Source organism: Rhodamnia argentea, chromosome 4 (assembly GCF_020921035.1).
Source record: "Rhodamnia argentea isolate NSW1041297 chromosome 4, ASM2092103v1, whole genome shotgun sequence".
Classification (NCBI taxonomy): Eukaryota; Viridiplantae; Streptophyta; class Magnoliopsida; order Myrtales; family Myrtaceae; genus Rhodamnia; species Rhodamnia argentea.
In genome coordinates, this window is record NC_063153.1 from 29,776,722 (window position 1) to 29,789,428 (window position 12,707).

The following is a 12,707-nucleotide window of genomic DNA, read 5'->3' on the forward strand; positions in this document are numbered from 1 at the left end:
ACGTTATTTTCATGAAAAAAGTGAAGAGAAATGTGATTTTGCTTAAGAAAACGTGATATCTTTTTTGGGATTTTTTTAGGAGAAAAGTATAAAATTTGAACAAAAATAAACAATTTTGCCCGTAATACACCTTTAATTCCGAAAATCTGATTTTAATTCACAACATTCCTCGAGATTAGGGCCAGCAAGTGAATATATTATAGAATTACTGTCATCCCTATATACATAGCACAACCCTTGAAATTCTATGTAGGAATTAGCAATCCGCTTCTCAAGATCGAGGATTTGATATCTAATTCACACGTATGGCCACAATCGTACTTCGAGATCGAAGTCATATGTTGCTTTTAATGTACGTTTTTTGGGGGACAAGGCAAGTTTGGGAGCATGTGTTGTTATGGGCATGATTATTTATTAATGTTCAAACTTTATAAAAAAATAAACGGAACATATAATAGCAAATAAGATGCAAAAATAAATATGCTAAACGTAGAAGTAATTATCATCCACCAAGAGCATAATGAAATCTGAAATTTAAATTCACATCGATAAAGAATTCTAAATATAATGGGTTTAAGGTATACGTTACCTAATTTGACAAGGTTATCAAATTAAAACTCCAAGGTTTGCTTGATATGCGGATGGAGTAATAAGCCTGACTCTCAGCCTAAGAAACGGACACGAACCTCTTCGGACAGCACTGTATTTGCACTAAAACCACAATAAAATGGTCCAGAACGACTAACAAAATCCTGCACTCAAAATAGGGTGAAAATATCTCAAAGAGAGGCTGCCAACGCCTCAAACAGCAGCAGGAATTCCCTTGGGCAGCGACCAAAACAGGGCTTGAGCAAAACAGAACCAGCGGCCACGTCGGGACAGCAAGTGTGAGTCTCTCAGTCAATCGGTGCAGGAGCTTGGTCTCTAGTGTAGCAATTAGTCCTTCGGTGCAGCAGTTGCTTGTCTTTCAGTGCATCAATGGCTGGAATAAGGGTAAACTGAGAGCAAAAGTGTCTTTAATCCAAGCAATATATATGTTGGAGTAGACAAAATCAACCGAATGAAACAATCTAAATTTTTTGCCGACTACTCTTTCTCTCGTATATCTCTCTGTTTTTTTTTTTTTTTGCGTTGTGCGTGAAGAATATTCTTCCCCCCGTTCTCTAACCTTGCTCTTCTTTATATAGGCTAGGATATCTAATCTTGCACAAGGAAAAGAAAGATACGTTTTGTTCCCTTCCAATCAAGTGAGATTCACTTTTGCTTCTTTCTTTTTTTCAACTTGTGTGAATATGGCTAGAGAATTGCGCACCCTCTTACACCAATCAAGCTTATCCGATTTTCCGGGAAAAGTACACTAGAAGTGCCATAATTTGTGTACGTCGTTCACTTGAGTGCCATAACTTTCAAAACGTTCACTTAAGTGCCATAACTTTCAAAAATCGTTCACTTGAGTGCTACGTCGGAGCAAAATCGTTCACTTGAGTGCTACAGTAACTTTTCTGGCGTGCCACGTTAGTTTTCCGGCGTCTACAGTAACTTTTCCGGCGTGCTACAGTAACTTTCCGGCGTGCTACAGTAACTTTCCGGCGTGCTACAGTAACTTGAGTGCTACAGTAAATTTCCCGGCGTGCTACAGTAACTTTCCGGAAGTTATTGCACTTCCAGTGTACTTTTCCTCCGATTTTCCTTATGTAATGCTTATAAGATATTATTTTATCTTTTCCTCACTTGCTTGCTTTTTCCTTTCGGTTGATGGATTTGGGCGCGAAATTGCCACCGATATATTGCCCTTGCTTCTTTCCTTCTTACGAGCAAAGAATTTTGATCTTTCTATTTTGTCCATGCAAGCCATCAATTCACGTGCACATGTCTTGGTTCTTTCTGCATGAATTACTAAAAAAATAGTCAATTTCTTGCCCCAAGAATATATTTGTCTCATCTTATCTTTTCTTGGCCTATTCAATGAAGACTTGACAAATCATGCAATATAACATTCGGCCGCGAGAGGAAAGCAATGGGTTAGACCACATTTTCAATCCATGCGGGCTACGTCCACTTAATTAAATTAAGAACATATAATTAAATTCACTCGATCGCCGCGGAACCAATAAAATGAGGATTAATGCAAATACTCCTTATCACTGGTAAAAAATCTCATGATGGTTTTCATCCACTGCTTGTCAATTTAAGCTCAATTTCGTCGTTGGTCCAAATTAATGTTGTGACATCCCGAAATTTTGAGGTCTGTAAGAAAAATAAATTCGATGGATTTTAGCCATGAATTTCGGTCCGGTGAATAAAGTGATATTTTTTAGGTTTAAGAGATAATAATTGGATTGTCCCGAGACCTTGGTCAGAGAAAGTCAAGCCCGGGTAATCGAGCCGTCGGATCGTAGTACCGAGACCCTTTGCACTTGACCCTAGTACTGACCAAACCGTAATTGTAAGATTTTCAATAATGCCCTCGGTTTTAATACCGGTAGATTAATTTATCCCCGATGACCCAAATTACCGATTTGCCCCTACATATTATTCATATATGATGAAAATATTTATGGGGATTTGACCCATGGGCCCCACCCCCGTTAATTCACCTCACATCACTCTCTCTCTTCTCTTTCTCTCTTTCTCCTGCCCCTCTCTTCCTCCATTTTTGCTACACCACCATCACCATCTTCTCATCCTCCATCTGCCTTTATCGCCGGCTTCCCTCACTATCGGTAGTCGCCACGCCGTCCTTTGTTGCCGTGTGAAACCACCATGGGTTGAGCCGAGCCGAATCATCGTCGTGCCGCCCAAAATTCTCCCACGCCCGAGGGCCCGTTTTCTTGATTTTCTGTGCGTGCCCGAGAAGAAATGGCTCGTTTGAGCTCGTTCGGAGGGTGAATTGAGCTCCGTTTTCTCCTATGCGACTATAAGATCAAGGAATATTTGGCTATGAAGGCTGATTGTCTAGAAAGTTGTTGAAATTTCATGGATCTGAGCAGAACAGAGGCTGGTCGGTGGAGACCCGGTTTGTTTAGCGTTGATTCAAGCTCGGCCGTTCATCGTTCGTTGCCGTGCTGCCACGGGTTGTCGTCTCCAAGCCACGTAACACCCCCAAGCTCAAGCTTCCGACCACCGTGTCGAGCCGAAAGGCCTAAAGCCGTCGAGGATCGCCGTTGTCGCGCTCGAGTCGTCGCCGCCGGTCGTTCGTCGCTGGCCGTTATTGGTGAGTTAACCCATAATCTTTGATGAGGTCGTTAATTACGTTTAGGGATAGATTAGTTTATGTTAATTGTGGGTTAGTTTAGTTAATGATGGTTAGGTTAAGATAATTGACTATAGTTGGGTTAGTTGACTGCGGTCGAGTTAGTTAAAGTAATCGTAGTTACTTTTAGTTAACTATAGTTACTTTTCGTCAACCACGCTTACTTTTAGTTAACTATAGTTACTTTTTGTTAACTTTAGTTACTTTATGTTAATCATAATTACTTTATGTTAACCATAGTTACTTTTCGTTAATCATGATTGGGTTAGTTAACCTTGGTCGATAAGCTATCGGTTTGGACAATAAGCTATTGAGGTTTGGACGATAATTTATCGAGGTTTAGACGATAAGATATCGGGATTTGGACGATAAGCTATCAAGGTTTGGACGATAAACTATCTCTATTTTATGATAAGCTATCGAGGTTTGGGCAATAAGCTATCGATGTTTAGACGATAAGCTATCGGGATTTGAGCGATAAGCTATCAAGGTTTGACGATAAGCTATCGATTTATTATTTTACTAATAGTATTGTGTAGATTTAATACTTGTCTCCGATTATTCTATGCTTGAATTATGATGTCAATGTTGGGAATAGCCAAATAAATTGGCTTAAATAATTAATTATATTGATCGTTAATCCTCAAGAATGTATGGTTATGAAAGTATGCCAAGTTGGAAGTTGAATCATGTGATTAAGGTTTGACTATTGGGTTGTGTTTAATTATATTGATCTGTTATCGACATTGACCCGTATGTTTAGGCCGTCCTGAGTGAATTAGCGCCCTACTTGGACTTATGGGTTTGACTCACGGAGATTTTATATCTCACACTTTTTTGTTAATCATTTTCAGGCCCTTAGCTGTGGAAAACTGGAAGTGGACGTGGATCCCTTTTTTAATTAGCACGGAGTAGCGTTAATCCTAATCAAAACCTAGCATTTTTTTTTATGGTTGTAGGAAGTGGCCTTGAGGTAGGGCTTGTATATTCGTATTTCCCAGGGTTAAGAGATAAAAAAATAAAAGTGTTGTTTTGTTGATGTTGATTGATTTGATCGCTCTTTGTGCTATCCCTACTATCGTTTAAATGTTGTCTAGGGAAGTAGCACGTTCCGCATGTGCTTAATTAAAAGATAAAATTTTAAATGGGTCGGTGACGTGTCTTGGGACGTCACAACTTAACGACCGAGAAGGGATGTTGACATATAACTATATAAGTATAGGTTAAATATGCTATAGTAGCATTATATAATGAATTTTGCAGTAGATATGGTTTAGGTGATAGTTAATCTTCTTAACCTAGTGCCTCATAAAGGGAAAAGAGTAGTAGACTTAGTAGAAGGTACAATTTGCCCATTAGTAGGAAAAAAAAAAGACAAAATGGAGCAACGGATAATATTTTTGAATTAGAAAACTATTTAATCATTGCTTTTCAGTTCCGTGATTCCGAACACATCATAGATTTCAAAATTCTGGAGTGGTGGAAGACTCATTCAACCCAATTCTCGGTCCTCGCTCTCATCACAAGACAGATATTAGCAACCGCTTTTTCAACGATTGTAGTTGAACAAGCATTTAGCGCTAGATGATTAATTTTGGACGACCGCCGTTCAAAATTAAATCCGGATGCTGTGAAGGCTCAAACTTGCGTCCATGATTGGACAAAGGCTAAGTTTCGACAATAAGAGCTGGATCGAGACGACGAATTCTTCAAGGATGATAGTGGAGATACCACTATCACGGGTACCACAACGGGTAGCGACAATTGACGATGAAGTAAATTGGGGTTATCAAAGGTAAAATAACTACATGAGTTTTGATTCTTCTATCCTCAAAAAGATATGTAGGCGCTTAATAATAATTTATTAAATTCAAGCCCCTTCCATCTCCCTTTTCTTCCCCCAAATTTAATTACAATATACAATTTGATTATAATTTATAATTGATAATTTATTTTTTTTATTTCACAATTTATTATTTAAAATGAAATTTTAAATTTGAAACCGGAACCGGCCCTTGAATAGGCCCGGAACCGCCGGTTCCAGCTGGAACCGGAACCGCTCCTTCAAGGGCCGGTTCCGATTCAATCTAGGCCACGAACCGGAGCCGGCGGTTTATAGCCCGTTGCCATGTCCGCCATGGACTTTAAGTTTCCTCAAACTAGAGGGAAGTCGTCCGAGGTGGGACAAGTTTTTCCGATCGACGAGTTGAAGTTCTTTTAGACAGCAAAGGCGACCCCCAATGAAACTTGGAAGTTCCACCATACAACATGGGCTGTAAGTTCTCACGTTTGGAAATGCTCTGATGGGGGCTGTAAGTTCTCACGTTTGGCTGTTGAGGACAGACATAAAATTACCAAAATTTGGGGAAGCTATCGTACATTTTACACACGAGTTTGTATTAATTTCAAAATCTTCAAGCAAAGCAGTCTCCCTATATCGCTGGTAATCATCTCTAGCCGCGAGCAATTCTTTCCATAGATCTCTTCGAGTTTCTCTAACCTCCACATTGCCTTAGGTAACTTTTGCATGCGACTTGTGTTCATCTTCAACACTTTCAAGCTCCTTAGATTGACAATGGTGGCAAAAGGATACTTTTAGTGTCAAAAGTTGTGTACGGAAATTACTTTGGTGCCAAAAGTTTCAATCGGATCACTTTAATGTTAAGCTTTTTTAAAAACGATCATTTTAGTGCCAAGTATGATTTGATCCAGCGGAAATCTGATGTGGCATTATTTTACTAATATTTGAAGCTAACGTAGAGCCGGTAAGGTCTAGTCAGCAATTAAAAAAGGTAAAAATTAAAAAATATTAAAAATAAAAATCTAAAATTTGGAAAAAATAAAAAAATACACATTTTATTTAAAATAAACTAAAAAAATTAGGTTAAAAATTAGCCCAAAAAAAAAGTAAAAACTAAAAAAAAAAATGCTGCAGAACGGGCGGTGAGGGCTTGTACAGCCCTCGCCGCCACCGCCCCACCATCGTCGGCAATGTTCGGCGAGGGTGGGGCATGGCCAGCATGGGTTGTCAAGCCCCGGCCATGGGCTGGCGACCCCCACCGACCGAAAGAGAGGGCCCGTAGGCTCTTGCCCGGGGTTGCCAACCCTTGGTCGGGGTTCAGCAACCCCTGCTATCCATGCCCCACCATCACCAGCCATTGCCGACGATGGTGAGGGGTAGGCGGCGGGGCTTGTGAAAGCCCACGCCTACTGTAGAAACCTCTTTTCCCTTTTGTTTTTTTGTTTTTGTTTTTTTTGTTTTTTTAAAATTTTAAGATTTTTTGTTAAATTTTAAAATTATTTTTAATTTTATTTTACATGAAATTTGTATTTAAACGAATTTTCTTTTAGCTAATTTTTAAATTTGAATTTGATAATTTTTAATTTATTTTAAAGTGTAGAAGTCCATGTGGTAGCCCACGTGGACTTATTAGATTTTTTTTTAAATGTCATTTTACATTAAAAAGTTAATTATTAATGACAAGTGGTAGTTTTGGCTGAAATTTTTCGCCGGGGACACCAAAGTGATCCTTTTGTCTCCGATTTGGCACTAAACCGATCCGGCGAAAATTTTTGACACCAAAGTGATCTCCGTATATAACTTTTGGCACAAAAAATGTCCTTTTCCCCGACAATGGTATTTGGCAATTCTCTAATGTCTGTGCCTGAGATATCCAACTCAGCCAAAAGTCGCAGCACCAATGGAGTCAGGAAGTGTCGTTAGCTCACGAACTCCACCAATGGCGAAGCACTAAAGATTTACGAGTGCTTCAATTGATCTTGGGATTTTATTAATGCTTCCAAAGAATTTAAAGTTGCGAATGAGTAGCACAGTCAAAGCTTTCAGAGAGCCTAATTCAATAGGAAGCACTTGGAAACTAGAACAGCTATTTAAATCCAAGTGCTTCAGACGTTTCAGATGATCAATAGATCCATCAATCCTTAACACGTTCCTACACTCCTCTACAATTAAAATTTATAAGGATAAAAATGCAGAGAAGTCAGGGGATTCCTTTAACCTGGGGCACTTTGACAGATTAAGGACCTTCAATCTATTGGTCATCTGAAACGTCTAAAGCACTTGAATTTATTAAAATTTGAATTACATATTTGGAACCTCAATAAGTGAGATTATCTAACCAAGTCATTTCATTAATTAATTGTGCTACCCAAAATCTAGTTTCTAGGAACGTGAGATATGCACATTAGAATACCCTTTACCCTTGCAGCTACAATCGGTTTGAATGAAGAAAGTCATCAGGAGAAGATCTGCCAAAATGATAAATCTAAAACGATAATGCAATGTAGATTAATGACCAACAACCAAATCTTAACATCTCTCTCTTTGTTTTTCATTTTGATTTTGGAAAGCTAATTGTTTGATTCGAAAAAAATGAAAAATGCAATCTTGAAAAATCTACACATGTTGCATTCTCTCCATCTAGACAACCTAATATTTGTGATGAGAAATGATTGCTTGACTATCTTTAATCTACTGAGATTAATAGTCTATTTTGGGACCACAGAAAAAAATATAATAATAATTAAAATTAGTTGTGGGTCCACTCCTTCAAGGATTTGTAGCTAACAACATGTTGTTACTCTAATAATCATCCAAAGATGGCTATGCTAACAAAGCCCTCGAAAAAATTAGATGAAAGTGATCGAGAACAATATTCTTTCTAGTCAACCAAAGTCGGTACCATACAATGTGGATAAACAAGTAGCATTATTGTTGACACATAAATTTTGATTTTTAGAAATTCATTCATTATCGCACAAAATGAGAATTAGACATAATTCTCACAAAAAATAATTTCTTATGCATTGCATGTTTATTTTCTGTCAATCATTACATTTAAGGTTAGTAGTGAGTCAATTGAGCTTAATTTGATAGGCGGCTAGACCGAACTCAGTCTGAAAATTTTGACTAAGGCATGGGGGTGTGCCGAAATTTTGATCGATCAATTGGATTTATTCTCAAGCTCAACTCTATTCATATGTGCTTATTTTAGTCATTAAGGCTTTCAATTTAATGACCATTATTTCAAAGAAGCCTTATTAAGCTTGAGAATGTGAGACAAAAGCCCATAGTGTGATCAGAAAAAAATTGATTGAGGCATTAGAAGAGCTGGCCAAATTTCATGCGTGGTTCGAACTTAATTCAAGTTCAAATTCAGCCCATTTGATCTCTTATAATTGTAAAAGGGCCTTAGTTAATTACCCGTTTGATTAGTTAAGGTCCAATTAGGTCCGGAATCACAAAACGAGCCCACGAGACATTGAGAAGTTGGCCATTTCATCCTCTTCATCCATTTGGACGAAAATTGATAGAGTCCTAGTGAGATTGGACTCTCAAATTTTCAGATCGGATTCATAATGCTGGAAATAACAAAGTTTTAATGGATTAGGACTCCTCTAAATCCAAGGGTTGTTATCAAATCCTACTCTAGCTAGGATTAATGATATGACGGTTTCTAAAAAATCCTATTCCTGTTAGGGTTCTTAGGGCCGAGCTCTATATAAACGTGCCTTCATCGCAAGCTCGGGGGTCGGCATTTTGTGAGTTCCATACATTCAAAAATACAAAAAATTCGTGACGGAAAGAGAGTGGTGATCAGCTGAAGTTCCACCCCGTCGGTTGCCTAGACCGGTTTCTCCCCAATTGACCGTGCATTGCCGTATGAGCTCTGACCGACTTGTGCCAGGCACCCTATCACTAGCGACTGATGGTGCATCGATTCGAGCCTTTGAAGTCACTACCCTGCTGCCCGATTCCAGCCTGCTGATCCGCCGAGTGGAATTTCTGTTCGGCTCTGTTTAGGGTTGAGTTTGGTTTGTTTTTTATTGAGTTTTGACGGCTAAGTTGTTTGCTATTTGTTATTAAGATCCCGTGAAGTTTTGGAGCTTCAATCTGATTGAAAGGGGGCTATTTCGTACGGTTTTCATCAAGTGTGCACTGTTGGAATTTTCTTCGGAAAAGATAACACTTTCAATTTTTTATTGCCATTTATGCATTGCTGAATTGGCAACTTGTATATGCGGCTTATAGTCACATGTCAACTTGCAATTAAAATTGAAAGTTTTAATCTTTTCGTCAAATTTGATCCTTGAAAAAATCGAGAATTGGAACTTGTGGTATGAAACTTTGATTTTTTCAAACAACTTTAATTTGATCATTATACTAGTCGAATTCTTTGAATAATCTGAGAATTGATTGATTTTAATTGGAAAACATCTTTTCTCGAATAAAAATTGCACGTCATTATGGTGATCTAAATTGGACTTGGAAAGAGATCGGATTTTATTGGATCAAGAGATCAATTTTCGACACTCATGCATTGTCTTGGCTGAATCTTAATATGTCTTGGTGATTACCTTTTTTTTTTGTTTTTTTGTTTTGAATTGATTGAATTACTTTGTCATGGATCATCCATTGGTTATCTTGTGTTGTGGATAAAATCTGTTTTGAATTGGATATTATTTGACTTAATCATGGATAAATTTCCTGCTTCGATCATTATCTCTAGCATGCAAGTTGGTTGGGGTTGCTTATTTGACAATATCTTGTCTTATCTCTTGCTATTTTCCTGAATATATTTAATTAGAAATAAGGTTTGTGCTTGATTCGGTGTTCATCTAATTTTTTAGAATTATCTGAAAATTAGATTTTTTCAATCTTAAAGATATTTTTCTCAAAATGAAATCAAGTTTTGGATAAGGAAAGATGGATCCCCAACTTCACCTATTCGGCCACCCCTCATAATTTTCGAAATTTCAATTTAATTGCTCATTTTTATTTATATTTTTGGCGTGCTTAATTGTTTTTTTTTTTTGTTATAAATTTTGCACAATTTTAAACAAACATGCCCATAATATATGCTTCCCTATGTGCCAAGACCCGTCGGAAAATTAAATTGCTAGCCTTAGCCATAATTTTATGGAATAGGATGGCAATTTAGTATAGAAATTCGTGTTTTGCCTTTTGGCAAAAGGGATGTTGTTTTTCTATACACATATCCGCATACCGGCTCGAATCTTCAAGGATGTAGTGAATAGAATCTCGATCTAGCCCAGATCTTTGGAAATGAGAGGATTTTCGGAAATTCGGAATATTATGGTATTTTAGATCTCGACAATTAAGTCTTCAATGACATCTATGGCATCTATCTAAAGTCATTGTTTGATTCGACATACTCCTAGTGAAAATTTAACAGTTATGTTTCAAACCTATGGAACAAGGGAGTGGTGTCATGGCCATGCTTCAGGACCAAGATTTGTTTGAATTAAGGCAACAAAATTTAATTGAAAAGAGAGCAATAGAATAGGGAAAAAAGATACCACAAGTGCCATAATTTTCGTACGGAGCTCACGTGAGTATCATAACTTCTTTTTCTGATAACTTTTTTTTTGGTCGAATTTTCTGATCACTTGAGTGTCATAACTTATATATGTTGCTCGCTTAAGTGCCATAATTTTTTTTTCTGGTTATTGGAGTTTCCATCGAGCTTTTCAATCGATAACTTTTGTGTCATAACTTTTTAGAAACATTCACCACAAGTGCTCCGTCACGTTGGATTTTCGGCACTTTGGTGGACATTTTTAAAAAAGATTGACACTTAATTGATTGATTGAAAATTACGACAGTCAAATGAATGTTTTCTGTAAGTTATAACATTTAAGTGATCAAAAAAAAGTTATGTCACTCAAATAAGTGTTGTACGAAAGTTATGGCACTTGTGCTATACTTATCCCAATAAACTAACAATCCACAACCCCATGAGACACAAGACGTGATGTGACTGGAAGAAAACATAACATGTTAACACCTAATTATTTGCACATACCTTAAGTTGAGTCCAACCGCCCCAAAGTTCGTCTATTCGGCTCCTCGATAGGTCGAGGATGAGTAGATTTTTTGGGCAAAAGTTGGTCGCACCTAGCGTTGACGGACCGTTCTTCCAAGAAAACCATCTCAATTCTCAAAGAGATCCTCAAAATCTCCAGAAAGGTTCCCACCATCCATTTTAAGAAATCTAATACTTGGCACTTTCCTAAATTCATCTGATGCCAAAACAATGGCTGGCATAATCCCGCGAAAGTTCATACAGATCGCTTCAACAGTTTCGTTTTCCTAAAATGAGGAAAGAGTCAGTTAAATTGGAGGAATTCTAAATAAAGACTGAAATAAAGGGAGAACAGCCCAAGACAGATTTTTGCATCCAACAAAGTAGAGGAGGGTGCACTTAGCTTATACCTTCGTTCTGTTGATCATATTAAGAGCTTCTTCCTGATTCCACACCCATGAGCGTTTTCCTGGATCTTTATGACTTTCTTGGTATACAATGCTCCTGGCCAAGTCTCTACGCTAATCATACATCCATAGTTGATCGTTTTCTCCAATTTTGACTAAGGACATCAAAAGTAGAACTTCAATCCCCTAATTCGGAAAAAACCCAGAGTCATCTCACATGTAATCTGCATAAGTCTTATTTTCTCCAGCTAGAAAGCAAACAATATCAATAAATATTTGTCTTTGCTGATGATCTAATGTCTCATAACTCAACATTAACTTTTTCTTCACATCCTTATGAGGGTAATATTCCATCTTTTTCAATGTATCTTGCCAAAGGTGCCTTCTTTTTCCCATATAATAATGATTCCATCACTTCGATAGCCCTCCGATTTTTTAAGTAAACTTTGTTAGATAGACTCAGAAAAGCATTTGGAGGAGAGTTGCTTCTAAAGGCAGGCTTGCTAAAGAGTTTAATAGCTTCGAGATTGTTGATTCCCCTAGCTTCGTAAATCAAACAATGCGCAAATTGATCTTGGAATCCACTTAAAACACTTCTGTCAATTGTTAAACTATTGAACAAACTTAAATGAATCCCGAAGCTGAAAGAGTTTCCAAATCCAACCATCTCAAAACTAGTAAGAATTAACAACAAAAACACAAAGCAAGAGCCAAACAAAAGAAAAGGAAATTAACTCTGAATAACAAGCTATCTTTACCCGAAATGTGATGGATATATCCAATAAAATAGATTTGGCAAGACCAAAGCAAAAGTGAATTTCTTTTGCGCTCAAGATAGACGGCTCACGTGCAACTAACTGAGAAAGCTGCATTCAGAATTGTAGGTCGCGGAACAAAAGTTCGAGGCAGAGAGAACCTCAAGAATCTGAGGACTCTCCGCCCTGCGCAAGTTCATGGTATATTGTCCCGAGTCATACCGGGGGAATTGACCGGCATATCTCAGATAGCAGTTGGGTGGGAAAGACTTAATTGACCCAATAAAGACGTGCCACATGCTCGTTGGGACTTAGGATTTTGCAAGGATTGACCGGTAGCTTCTGTTGGCCATTCACGTTCTTGCTTGATAGTCAGTATTTTTAGAACGTCAGTTTGAAACTTTTAAATGTGTTCAAGCGTGTCATAAACTGGTTAAAAAGGATG

General features: G+C 37.8%; 2 long non-coding RNA genes across 2 annotated transcripts; one reads left to right on the plus strand and one right to left on the minus strand.

Moving 5' to 3' along the window:
* Positions 1 to 1,446: 1,446 nt before the first annotated feature.
* Positions 1,447 to 10,843, plus strand: LOC125314734. The gene is made up of 3 exons (XR_007198160.1): positions 1,447 to 1,461; positions 2,361 to 2,365; positions 10,762 to 10,843. It is a non-coding gene; the product is annotated as an uncharacterized LOC125314734 (long non-coding RNA).
* On the minus strand, positions 6,889 to 12,109 carry LOC125314733. Its single transcript, XR_007198159.1, has 3 exons — positions 11,511 to 12,109; positions 11,101 to 11,387; positions 6,889 to 7,316 (listed from the first exon to the last, which is right to left on the minus strand). It is a non-coding gene; the product is annotated as an uncharacterized LOC125314733 (long non-coding RNA).
* Between the last annotated feature and the right edge of the window lie 598 nt (positions 12,110 to 12,707).